This window comes from Terrapene carolina, unplaced genomic scaffold, assembly GCF_002925995.2.
Source record: "Terrapene carolina triunguis isolate 2854851 unplaced genomic scaffold, T_m_triunguis-2.0 Scaffold440, whole genome shotgun sequence".
NCBI lineage: Eukaryota > Metazoa > Chordata > Testudines > Emydidae > Terrapene > Terrapene triunguis.
The window spans coordinates 165933-179418 of record NW_020664791.1 but is presented as its reverse complement, the minus strand read 5'-3'; the positions used below and the strand labels follow the sequence as shown (position 1 = coordinate 179418).

Below are 13486 nucleotides of genomic sequence, written 5' to 3'. Positions count from 1 at the left end.
GACAAGGTCCTTTATCTAATTGTGTGATCATTAAACTTCACATTCGTTCCAAGCTCTGAGCTGCAAGTGTTACTGGCTGGCTTTTGTCAACCTAAAGCGAGGTTCATAAATCCATATCTAGGCACCTAAATAAATAGTCAGATTTCCAAAGGTGAGGAGGACCTGCAGCTCCCACTGACTCCCAATGGGACAAGGACAAACGTCACCCAGGAAGAGGATGGTGCTTTAACTGTAGAGGGCAGCGTGATAAAAAGGCATTCAGTGCAGGTGGGAGAGAAGTATTGAAGAGGGGAGAAGGCAGAGTGTAGGACCAGAGGGGCGTGGGTTAGAGAGCTGCTCCACTAACTCAAAGATGGCTGAACGGAGTTTCTTCACATTCCCTCCCCCAAAAATAGTTCAAACTGGGCTGAGGAGGAGCAGGAGAAATTTCAGACCAAAAGGTAATAATCAAGTACCTGAAAATAGAGTTTAGAGTGAAATCTCAACCCTGATTGCAGCATCCAGACCACAGTACTGTAATCTCGCTGTTGCCAATGTGCTACCGTTGGCTGCAAGTTTTAAGGAAAATCATACCAGGCTTTGTCATTTAAATGCTGTGCCAAAACACCCCCTTCCCCGATCCTGCCACCTGATCCGATAGGAGGCACTATGAACCAGGGCTGCTTGGAGCACGGAAATCTAGGGTACTGTACGTTTCCATCTGACCCAGTGGGATTAAGTATGAAGCTGTCCAGCCACCACCTCAGTTCAGCGCACCCTTTTTCATTTCCTCAGCAACACAAATAGCAGTGGCTGGCGAGCGTGATGCTGCTAGGTAGGGCTCCTGGCTGACTGAGGCCACAAGCACAGCTGACAGACACAGTATCACTTTGAAAGAGCTTTGCCTAAAGGGACTCCTCGGTGCAGCTGTGCTTTGGTGAATGAGGTCTCTCTGGCTGCGTGTTGCGGAAAGCAAAAGCCAGGGAATCTGGGGCACAGGGAGCCTCCTTTTCTCGCCTCCAAGGCAGTTCAAGAGGCGCGCTCTTTCCCGGAAGGTTAAGGAAGAACACGCATGGGACTCGGCATTCTTAAGGCCAAGAGTTTCCTGGAGCCGCAAGGGGCTGGGACCTTTCAACGCTCCCTGAAAGAGCAGCATTGTAAAGCACTTCCTGCTCCAGCAGCTCTGTATGAAGCTGGTTCCGGAGAGGCAATTATCGGCAGCAACACACAGGAAGGCACGCTTTATCCCACCAGCCCCTCCCACATCCCCCCAAAATAGTGTCTCTACTGAAGAAAATGCTGAGTGTATTCCTAGGGGCAGCAGGGCACAGGAACTGTCCACTAAGTGCAGACAGAGTTCTGCACAGTCACACCCCCCTCAAATCTCTTGGCAAAGCCCCAAGGCCACAGCTGGTACAAGCTCACAGACTGAAGTCCCTGGAGCACTGGCCTCTCCAGTCTGCTGATGTGTGGAGAAAAGTGAGAGGGGGAATCGGTGCCTCACTAAGGCACCTCAGCCATCCATTCCTACAGCATGACAAGTGTCCCTGGGCCAAATTGGAAGCTAAATTCCAAGCTAAAAGTTCCAGGGCTGGTTCCCACTGGGTTTTCCTGTTAAAGTAAGGAAGAAATTTCCTTTAAAGTAAGATCCCCGAACAGATCAACAATATAGGGAAGACAACGCAGAACTGGCAACTCACCTCCACCCTGAAGTGACACCACATGCAACTCCCCCCCACCCCCCCGATTCACAGAAGCAAGGTAACAAATAGAAGTTCATATAATTCCAGCACCTTCCAACAGAGCTCCTGGAGGGAAGCCTGGGGGGGAACCAGGAGCCTCTGAAGTGACTCCTAACAAACCTGCTGCAGGAGGACAACGCCGATTGGCAGCTCTGATGTTTGAACACAGCACGACCAGCGATGCTCTGGCAGCGACCAGCATTTGAGGCTTCAGAGCAAGGTCCATGATGTGGCCTTTGTTATTTTACATACTTCTATCATCTAGCCTCCAGAGACCTAATTTCTGGGTGAGACACAGACAATCGGCCAGACTGGTCCAGAGCAGGCAAAGGCCTTCAGTCTGGAGAAAGAGACAGGGCCAACATCGGCAGAAGCAGTCAATTACATCCTGTAAGGCAATACAAAGCTGGTGGAACCTTGACCTTCAGGTGAAGCTGAAGCCTATGAGGTACATACCCTCTGCCTTTAATTATCTACGGAGTCATGAGGTTTGGTGCGTCGGGCTTTACGCATTCGGCACCTTTCAGTCAGGCTGTGGCTACATTTGCTCTTTCACTGCAGCTGTCTCCTGTACACACTGCGGGTTTCCCACTCAGCACAGCATCCCAACTCGATGCCAAATGCATTCAGAGCCCCTCAAAACCACTGGATGTTACTAGTATTCATCTCTTCTCAGTACTTCCCTTCTAGACCCCAGCTACCTCCTCGGAGAGTTCCAAAGTCAGACACTTGGCAGGACGTATGAGCTGAATGTTGTGGGGAAGCGACAAAGCTGCATTTGCCAGTTTTGCAAAGAATTTATCCCACTCAAAGCACCAGACCATGGGGAGGACATCTCAGGATACAGAGCTTGGGAGGAGAGCGGTTTTATTTCAGCCACCCAAGTTCAAGAGGCACACGCATTTCAAAATGCTGTCTGCCCACAGGACCAAAGTGCACCTAACTGACGCAGGCTTCCCGTCTGGACAATGTTGTGTGGCACTTGCAGTGAGAAGGCAAAGGGGCTGGAGTTGCTAGCTATGGAGCAGGCAGACGGGGCATCTCAAAGGATGTAGCCCAAGGATAGCACCGTGCTCACGGCTAGCAACAGTGGTACAAAACTAGCCCTAGTGATTCGTGCTGCAAAACTAGGTCAAAAAAGGCTGAGGTATCTCATAGCAGATCTTGTTCGGTCTTAAAAGCAAAATAAGCCTCCTCTCACTAGACACACAGCCTTTCGTCCAACTCCCTGACTGACAGGCCATCAGCCAGCCAGCCATCAAGGGGGAGCACATTTCAATTGCAAGCTACCACACTGCAAAGAGCAGGTGGCTATTTCAGGCACTGCCAGACCATGAATAAATCCCCCGCATAGTAGCACCTTTTCCTAAGAATGATGAAGGGATGCCTGCTCCACTGCCTTCATTTTCGGGAGTGGCAGAAAGGTGCCTGGCTTTGCTCATTGATGTACAGCTGCTCCTGCTGCCTCCGTTCACCGCCACTGCTTCCATTCTGGGAGAGTTCCCTGCCTAGCTCTGTGGACCAGGAAGCTCTTTGCTCCAGTTTTAATCCTGTCCTAGTTGCTAGAAGATGCTTCACTCTCCAGGGCAACTCCAAATGTGTGTCAGACTGACTGTTAGACCGAGCTCCCTGGGGAGAGCATCTCTCCTGACCGGGCTGTTAAATACTAGACATTAATGCGGAGGAGCATTTGTGCTGGCGTCTGGGAAGCCCAAGTCTTTCTGAGTGCTCACAGGCCCCTCAGAACTGGGATGGAACTGGAGCCGCTCAGCGCTTTTATTAGTGGGATGTTTACAACAGGACCATGAGCTTCTGGCATGTGGTCAGGAATCCAGGCACAACTGGACAAAATCTCAGTCAGTTTCCTGTGAAAACCATCGCGGGGGAAATCTGGACGTGAAAGGTCTGCTCCGCACTGCATTAACCTGTTTGAGAGCCCTGGCAGATTGGGGGTTATCAGCTCTTCTGCAGTGGGGCAGCTTTCATAACCATTGCATACCTCCCCCTTCTATGAAGGAGAGATGTTGCAAATCAGTTCCTCTTTTCAGGCAATGGTGCAAACAACTCAGAAACCCTGAAAGGGAAGAGAGAGTAGAAATCTTATCATGTGACTCAGGCTCCATTTATGCAACACGTACAACAACTGAGCCAAGGGACAGGGTTACAACATAGTGAAGAGCTGTAATGTAATCAAAACTTAACAACATTCCCAGAACTGAGTTATAGTCCGGTGTGAGTTCACTGTTGGGCCCAGAACACAGCAGCACTTTTAACAGTATTCTACCCAAGTCAAGGCAGGACCCCGATTGTGTTATACCTGTCATGTACATGGGGTCTCAGCGTGCCAGAAGCACTGTGAAAGCTGCAGGTACACCCGAAGCAGAATAAGGAACGGCCAATGCTACAGGTGTAGAAATTATCACCCTGTAGTGAAGAGTCCAGGCAGGAAGTCACAGGAAACAGGGTAGGAAATATTTTGTCTAAAACTCCTTGCCCTGGTACAGCATGTGTAGAACCTGGCCAGCATGCTGTTGGGTTGCCAATGTTGCGTGCATTTGCTTCCTGTCCATTTCATTAGCATGTGTTACAGGAAGTGTGTGGAAGCAGTATTCTCCCTTTCTGGGTAAATTGTTTTTGCTGTGGTTTGTTTGACAACCTCAGCCCCTCCCCATGACGTTTCAAAAAAGCTGAGCCTCCGCAGTGACTTTTGGGAATCAGTCCTAAGACATTTCATGTTAGACACACAAATGAAGGCATCAGAATTAGTGGACACTTAAAAATTTTGGTCTAAGAGATGTTCCCTGGGTTACACAGCAAGCTAGTGGGAGAACCCAGGAGTCCTGACTCCCACCCCCCCTTGCTCCAACCTCTAGTCTATCAGCATTACATTTGCTGTGTCAGGGTCCTTTTTTGAGTAGTTTAGACATCAGAACTGTGAGGGCAACCTGAACAAGATGGCAGCCTCAAGCCGTAAGACTAACTCTACCAGCATGTGTTCACTTAGTATAAACTACTGAGGGCCAAAGCCTGCCAGGTGCTGAGAACCTTAAATCCCATTGACATCAGTGGGAGTAGAGGTACTCGGCATCTTGCAGAATTTGCATACATGATCAATGTAGTGGAATGGACAGAAATCCCCTTCTGGAAATGTCCTGGAACATTCCATTCTCTCCAGCCAATCAGTGCCAATGGCTCTGGGGGCCAGACGAGATGGTGGGGAATGGAGGGTGCTGATTGGCTGGCTGGGGGGACAGAGAAGGAAGTAACTAGTGGGTGTGGAAGCAGCCGTGACCCAACTATTCTGCTGAAATAAAAATTATACGAAAGGTAAAAACATGGTGGCCATCGCCTGAAACCAGCCCTACATACAGGTCACGTGGAAGATACACACATCCAAATCAATCATCACAGCAGGACGGAGCAGGGGACCGTGGCTGCAAGGTCAAAATGTATCTGTATCCAGCATGGGAAACACACGAGACAAAGCTCAGAGCAACCATTAGTGTGACAGCAAAGACCCAGAGCCACAAGCAGGATCACAACCAATGCAGAATTGCAGCGAGATTTCTAAAATAGATCTCTCTCATAAACACATGGCACGCACTGGCAGAGGTTTCAAATCTGCCAGGCACAACCCCACAAAAATGACCAGCTTAGTGTACTTTGAATTGCAAATCTACCACTAGGCAAAGAATTGTTCCGGTCTAGCCAGCGGCTGCACGGAGATTTCTCAGGTCTCCTTTCATTCCAAAAAGGAAATGAATGTCGACTATGGAATCCTGCACCATCGCAAATGATTTGGAAACACTAAGTAAGTTCCAGGGCAAATCCTCTTAGTAATGCTCCTCGTTTCTCCTTAATTCTTTTCTAAAAATGGCTTGCTAAAGGTTATGCAAACTCCCAGAAAATTTTTCAATCAAGCCGCATGGCACACCACAGTATTAGGGGCCTCAAGCCATGAGAAAGATACGGTCCCACAGAAGTTCCCAGTAAAACGATAATCTATGAAATAAAAGGAGACAGGACAGTTCAGTTACGGCCACACAGCTGTCTCTCTCTAATCACACTGGAGTAAGGTAGCGCTGGGTGTGGAAGGGACATTTAAGAGTAAGGGCAGGTGTGTGTGTGGGGGGGGAGGTTGGGAGGGAGGAAGGGGCTCTCTTTTTAATTGGGTGCAAAGGACAATTTCTCCGATTTAATGTTTCCCTCTTTAAATAAGCGGCAAAAGGCAAAACCACACAAACACACACAGGCAGCTGTCCAAGTTAACGCAGTCTCAGAAAAGGTTTTCCTCCATCGAGTGCTGAATAAATCTTGGCATGATTAACACCATGAATGGGAGCGGAGTGCTCTTTTGGTACTAAGGGGGTGCCCTCCCTCAGCCTTCGGAAAGTAGAGCTGCTCTGCTCTCTCCTCAAAGGAACGTCTTATGAAGCACGAGAGCGCTCAGCAGCACAGCCGTGATGACCTTATACAGTAGCAGCAAAAAGAGCACAGCCCTGTTCCTGTACACAATGTGAGCGGAAAGGAAATGGAGAAAGAAGGAGAGTGCAGCCAGAGCGGACCACAGAGGCAGGTGGCCTGCACAATGGCCTGCTGCAGATGAAGAACAACCCACAACCTTCCAATGAAGTTGTAACAATTGCTCTCCAAGAAGAGACGGCAATAGTGAGGGACACAAAAAGGTACCATTCTTTCCTGGCCATTTCTCCCCAGGTCCCAGCCACAGGATGAATTTGGAAATGAAAAAAAAATTGCATTCTTCCAGGCCCCTCCCAGAAACCAAGCTCCGTGCACTTCAGACAGCATAATGAGAAGCCACTCACTGTAGATCTTCATAATATGATTGGCCCTCTTCTAACTTGCCTGCTTTGATTAGCAGTGAAATAGTGAATACTGCTGACCTGTAAATAACCCACATTAGGCTTCAGAGTGAACACACCATTCAGATGAGCGGGGCACTCACATGTCTCTCAGAGCTACGGTTTCAGGCTGCCTGAAGACTCATGCAGACATTACTGCATCGGCTGATGCTTGGCTCACAATCTGAATCTTTACTTCACAACTGTAAGGCCTGCAGATGCAAATGAACCAAAATGGCAGCCTCCAGAAGAGCCCCCGCCCTGAGTGGCTATGAGCTGCCCCCTTTGAGCCCTGCTCCCAGCATGTAAAGCTCCGGGGACAGCTGGAACACCATCTGATTGAGGGAGGAACGTTAATGCTGCTCGTGGTACCAGCTCTTGTTGCTAGCAGAGCGTAGGAGCGAGAAGAAAAAGGGAGAGGCAAATTGGGGACTGGGAGGACAGGTACAGAGAAGCAAGATAAGTGCCTCCTGTCACAGGGGCAACAGAGGTCACCTGACAGGTATTTGGGCTTTGACCCTTCCTTTGGCCGCTGTGTTTTTCCCACCATTGGTAGGACCCTGTCCAGCTCAGGCAGATTTCTGAAAGGAATCCTGCCAGGCAGACATGCATGGGCAGTAGTGTGCTTGTATTCGCATCTGGCTTTCAAACAGCACTTCCAATCCGCAGTCCCCACGTCTCGCTGGTGACTCAGCATCTGCGACGGCACTTTGGAAGAGCTGGGACATGGCTCATGCTTCTGTTTCATGCCAGTTGGGGCAGAGGGCTCCCCAACCCAGTGGCAAGTGTCGGAAAATATCTGGTGGGGGTCAGAAGAGACTGCCGGTCAGATTCACTTGGGGCAAATCCTACTCTCTCCATATGAAGATGATGATGGTGTGTGTGCATGCATGTCTCAAGAGCGAGAAATACAACTAAGTTTAGCAGGGCTTAACAGAATCTTAAAAACACTGCAGAGGGAGGTGGGCACTCTAACAGGGACATGTACAGCCATTGCATTTTAACTTACCCCAGGTAAAGATCTCCAAAACAAACAACTGGGTGGACATGGCAAGAAGAACCCATGCCTGTGATAAGAAGATATTGTAGATTGTGGAGAAGATATCGGGGTTTCAGTTCCGATATCATGCTGCTTGTGAAGAGATTACTGACTTCTAAGGTTAATTTAATCTTTCACCTACCAATCACCACATGTCTTAATGCAAAAGACAATGCAAGATGTGAGAACTGTGAATCGTGAAACAGAACTGTTCAACCACCCCATGAACGGTCATAACAATGATTACAGTAAATGTCACTCTAAGGAGGATGTGAACCCATGGCAATATCGAGAGATGAGGGCTAGAGGTTTGTGCCTGGGACTGGAAATCAGGAGAAGTAAGGTTACTTACCAGTAATAGGAAATTTCTGTATACATTGCCTCTGCCATGTAAGACTTGTGGGCTTTGTCTGTGAGCCGCAGAATGATCCACAGCTGTCCAAGAAGTAGTAAGAAGCACATACATCCTTACCCCTTGAGGAATTCTAGAAAGACCCTCCCTTCTAATCATCTGCACATTCTTATTAACCTCAACAGAGCCCAATCATAGTAGCACCAAAGAAGAAGGAAGGGATCAGTGTGGATCTGCAGAGGCAAGGTATTCAAGTTCTGGTAAGTAGCCTGGACTGGATTGCATGGAGGAACCGCACCACAAAAACTGAGGACAAGATTTTGAGATGGAGACTATGAATGACTGTGTCAAATGCAGCAAAGAGGTCCAGGAAGATGAGGATGATGTAAAGGCCATGAAATTTTGGCTAGGAAGAGGTCTCTGGAGACCTTAGTGAGAACAGTTTTGGTGGAGTGTGGCAGGACAGAAATCAGGAGGGAATACAGACTGGAAGAGAACTCAAGGCAATTGTTGTTATCAGAGCACTCAGTGAATTGAGAGGTGATGGGAAGGAAAGGAGATGGGTTACAGAGATAATAAAAGATGGACGCTAGACCCTAATAAATCTGAATACACAATTTAATCCATTGTGATAGTCTCTGAACCAAAATGGTTAGGGCCATTAGATTTCTCAAATGCAACAAACAATCTATCCAATTTACTGAAGGGCTTGGATTCTGTCCAAGTAATAAACAAGTGTCCTTACTCCAGCTTATGGAATCTGGCCTCCGTTGATGCATCATGAGGCTTAGGAAAAAAGACTGGAGGCAAAACAGATTGATTTAGGTGGGATTTTGTGGCCACAGTGGGTAAAAACTTAAGATGAAGTCACAAAGGCATCATGTCCTTGCAGTCTAGGCCTCTCTCGGGAGTTTCTGTCAGAAGGGCTCAGATTTCATTGACAGTGTAGCGGAAGCCACTAGAAATGCCAGCTGAGACTAAGTGCAGCCCAAGGAGATGGGGCGAGGGTGGCTTTTCAGCCCCCTTTGTGTGAGTCAAGTTCTGAGCTTCTCAATGGGGCTGATATAAAGTAGAGCAGCTTGGGAATGCTTTATAAAGCAGCAGAGTAATGAATTGATGAATAAATATGTCACAACCTCACTAGAAACTTTCCCTCATGGACGCAAGAAGATTGAGGAGTCAGTACAGAAGCATGGTAAGCTGCAAGCACTGCCAGACAGACCCTGACAGTGGCCAGAGATCATCCCAGCGCAGCAGAAATAAAAAGTAAACCAAGGATGAAACTGGGATCAGACAAGTAACAGGATCAACATTTTAAAGCATGGACAAATCTTGGGAATATTGCCTCTTCAAACTAGAAGGTTTCCTGGACCCAAAACAGTACTTTCCAACCTATGCAGAGAACTGAACCAGTAAGTACCCACAAAGCAAGCAGCCTGCTGAAGAGACGTCTGCTCTGGGTGAAATTTCAGCACATGAAAGGTGACCTGGGATCTGCGGGAGGATGAACAGAGGGGTCTCTGGATAGGGCTAGCAGAGCCAAAATCTGCTCATGGTTCTCTTGTTGAATCTTCCTCAAGACTTTGGAAAGGGAACGGGGAAAGCTGCATCTGCCAGAAAAACATGCAAGTTCAGATTCCTGTTCATTCTAGAGCGGAACCCGCCTCCTTACCAGCCCTTGATCTTTTGGGTGAAGCGGAATGAGCACGTGTCCCTGCATGCTCTCCATCATCTTCCCAACAGGGGTCACATCACAAGAATAAGAGGTGGGAGGAAGGAGAGTTCCAGAGCCACATTTCCTGTGGGCCACAAACTTTATAAGGGAGGCTAACAGGTGGTCGTAGGTCAAACAGAACGTCAAGGCCACCTAGACTTGGGAGCTTCCCAACCAGGAGGCCCTCTAGAAGCAGAAGGGTCCACCTGTACTACAAATAAAGCACATTTCTTACTTCATGACTTGCTCCCACTGAACAGAGCCAGGTTCAAAGACACAGGAGCTCTAAACCAGAGAATACAAGCTCAGAGAGAAGGAACTTTCCTGAAGCCCAAATGCCCCCAATTAGGGAACAAGTGGGACTTGACTCCAGAGACTGAGCTGGGTCCTGCAGAAGTTCTGAGTGCACAGCGCTCCCAAGGGTGAATCCAGCACGTGATCCGTTCAGAAAGCATCTCAGAAACCAGAGAATCCAGACACCTTAGATCCAAAGATAACCTTATCCTGCTCCTCTGACCGCCTAGGTTCTGAAGAAACAAACGTGCTGGGGCGTGACTGTACTCCACCAGCATACTTCTAAAGCAGCAATGTTGCTCCCAGTGCCCTCAGAGTGGAGGCTGCACCTAGTCTCAAGTGTGCCAGACAACGGCACTCTGGGACTCCAGAGCCCTCAATAAATCCTCCAAATCTGGACCAGAGGGAGATTTCTTCCTCTTCAGCTGAGACACTAGAACGGCAAGCTGAGATTTCAGACTCACAGCATCTTGGTCAAATACAGAGACTATCCAAATTTCATCCATTAAGGAAACTCAACCCCTCCATCCCCCCTTCACAAACCCAAGGCATAAAAGCCATGCAAGCATGAGGGGATCAAGCTACACTTTTTATTTTTTAAACACTGCTCTTATTATGGGCTTTCCTATGCTGCTCCTCAACAGAGGCTATGAGCACATCTTGGACTTTGCAAGACACATTGCAACAAATGGCCACAAACAGGTATCAATACATCCCTACAACTGCCAAATTCAGACTAAAACTGGTGTGTGTGGGAGACCATGAGAGCTGGCAGAAAGAGTGGAACTGAGGAATGGTTAGAGAGCAGACCCGTTTAACACCCTCCATTCCAGAACACCGCAATGGTGGGGGATACAGGCATGATCTATTAATTTCTTACTGCTCTCAATAGTTTGGTGGGAGGGATAGCTCAGTGGTGGGAGGGATAGCTCAATGGTTTGAGCATTGGCCTACTAAATCTAGGGTTGTGAGTTCAATCCTTGAGTGGGCCACTTAGGGATCTGGGGTAAAATCAGTACTTGGTTCTGCTAGTAAATGCAAGGGGCTGGACTCAATGACCTTTCAGGGTCCCTTCCAGCTCTATGAGATAGGTATGTACAGACTTGTTAGGTAAGGCTGTAACTCCTAGAAGGGGGATCTGCAGAGGTACTTTTGGCTCTGGTACCAACTCCTACTGTCACCAAACAGCAAGTCAATTAACCTCTAAGCCTCAGCATCCCCACCTGTCAAGTGAGGATGACAATATTTAACTACCTCGCAGGGGCCTGTGAGCATCCGTCAGTTAACATTTCCACAGCACTTCAAATATTAGAAGTACGACACAATTGCTAAGTATTGTTTTTACCCATCACAGCTTTGAACTTTCAGAAGTCAGCATACAACTCCTGAAACAAGCCAGTAAAGACACGGATAAAACCTGCGCCTTATTTTTGACTGGCACAAGCTAGGATATTCCCAGGCAGTGCATCGTGGGGAATTACTGCACGTCTTGAGCAGCTGTTTCCCCAGAAAAGCACCCATTGGTCTTATTGCTTAAATACTGATATGAGTCTGACGTCACTAGCAGCCAATCAGTTAAGCTGGTGGCCCATGTTGCAGAGCCAGTTCACAAGCATGCCCAGAAGCCTTCTCTGTGGTAGCAGGGTTTTGTATTTTATGTGGGGATTTCATGCAACAATAACCTTTCACAGAACACTTCTTTGCTTAATCTCTGTGCTTGCAGGACAGAAGGTCACTGGTCCCCTGCGTTTTCTACGCACAGCATGTAACGACAAGTCTCCCACAGCCTCCAGAAACTCTCAATATTCCATCACACCAAGCAGCTGGAGTGTGCTGCAAAAATAAGCGTTTGGGCTTTCTTGGTATTTATAGGACACAACAGGAGCCAGAGTCGTTCTGGCTCTGTCCCCTGGCTTTAGGGTGTGCACTACTGGAAAAGGCTGGCGTGGAGATCCCTCAAACTCTCTGTACCCAAGAATCTAATCTCTAGAGGAAAATTTCTGCAGCGATTTGGCATCACAACAAATCCTGCATTTTGGCAGGGGGTTAGACTAGATGACCCTTGTAGTCCCTTCTAACCCTATGATTCTACGATCAAAGGAAAATTTTGCTGAGAAAGGAAATGATATTTCAGTCCTTACAGAACCTTCCACTCAGGATGAAACTTGCCCTTTGGGGTAGCCAGTCATATTCTCTCACCAAGTGCATATGCTGAAGGATACTGCCTGAAAATACCTTTCCAAGAGGAAGGTAAAAATCGAGCGGTGCATGATGACCTTACGCTCCAATTTCACCACACATTAGTTACATTTCAAGCAAGTAACTGCAGATTTCCCCTTGCTAGAGAATATGTTTCATTCATGTGGGTGAGCAGCATGCCTGTGAATTAAGCAGGTCCTAAGCTTGAATCCAAACAGAAGAATGCAAGGTCCCAGATGGGAAAAAAAAACCTGACATCTAATCCAGTACACGGACAGTCAGACTGCGAGGGTAGCAACTGGAGTTTTTGTCAAACTCCTTCCCCCCAAACTTCTGCCGAGAAGCAAACGAGAGGCAGGTCTTCTTAAAAGAAAAAGGAATCCCTCGCCACAGCAGGCAGACGTGAGAAAATGAGAGGAGAATGCATAGTGCAAACATTTGTCTAATTAAGGTACCAAGAATCATTCAACCTAATGCCTGGCAGCTGATAGGTGCCAATAACTCTGAGCTGCAACCCTGAGGAAGGCTCGTGCTGGGTGACTGTGGGAGCCATGGGTCTGATCCCCAGAAGTGCCCCAGTGCCTTTTCAGAGCGCTCTGTTTGGATTTTTATGATCTTGAAAGGGAGACGGATCAAGAATAGTTATTAGGGCTGCAGACAGTGCCCCCTCCCCCCACTCAGCTCTGCCAATGCACTGGTGTCCTGACCCACGCTGGCCCCTGCTATTCCAGTTCAGAGCTACCATCACTCTGCAAATGAAAGCCTGCTTTGCAAAGATTACCATGATTATTTGCACTATGAAAGGTTAGTGTATTAACCGAATGCACCACCTAGTAATTACCCCACAAAGCTATTTTCGAGCGGAAAGTACATTTGCATCCAGCACTTGCCTTTGCTCTGAACAAAAGGCCGGCACCATGGATCAGCTCCCCCCTTCTGTTGTACACAAAGATCTCTCTGCAAAGCACAGAATGTGTCTGAACCTTGCCCAAATGTGCATAAAGAGCTCACAGCAGCACCATACATGGAGACTCAAGTCCCTAAGGCACAACCTGAATGGTGTTAAACTAGAAGGCAGAGCAACAGGGAAAAACAAGTTCAGATGGGTGGAGGTGAGTGAATCCCAATTCCCAACACTCCACCTGATTCAGGCAGAGGGGCAGAAACTCAAACACAATAATCAGACTTCGTCTGAGGATCGATCCCAAAATAACTCCCGACTGCAGAGAGCACAAGGCTTGTATTAGAACAATTGCCCCCTCAAAAAAAAAAGGCACTTGTTTTCCCCACATATTAAAACAATGG

At 48.0% G+C, this 13486-nt stretch overlaps 1 protein-coding gene across 3 annotated transcripts in view; it reads right to left on the bottom strand.

Moving 5' to 3' along the window:
* HIP1 (huntingtin interacting protein 1) overlaps positions 1-13486 on the bottom strand; it is a 132599-nt gene that overhangs the window by 59138 nt on the left and 59975 nt on the right. The window lies entirely within an intron of this gene.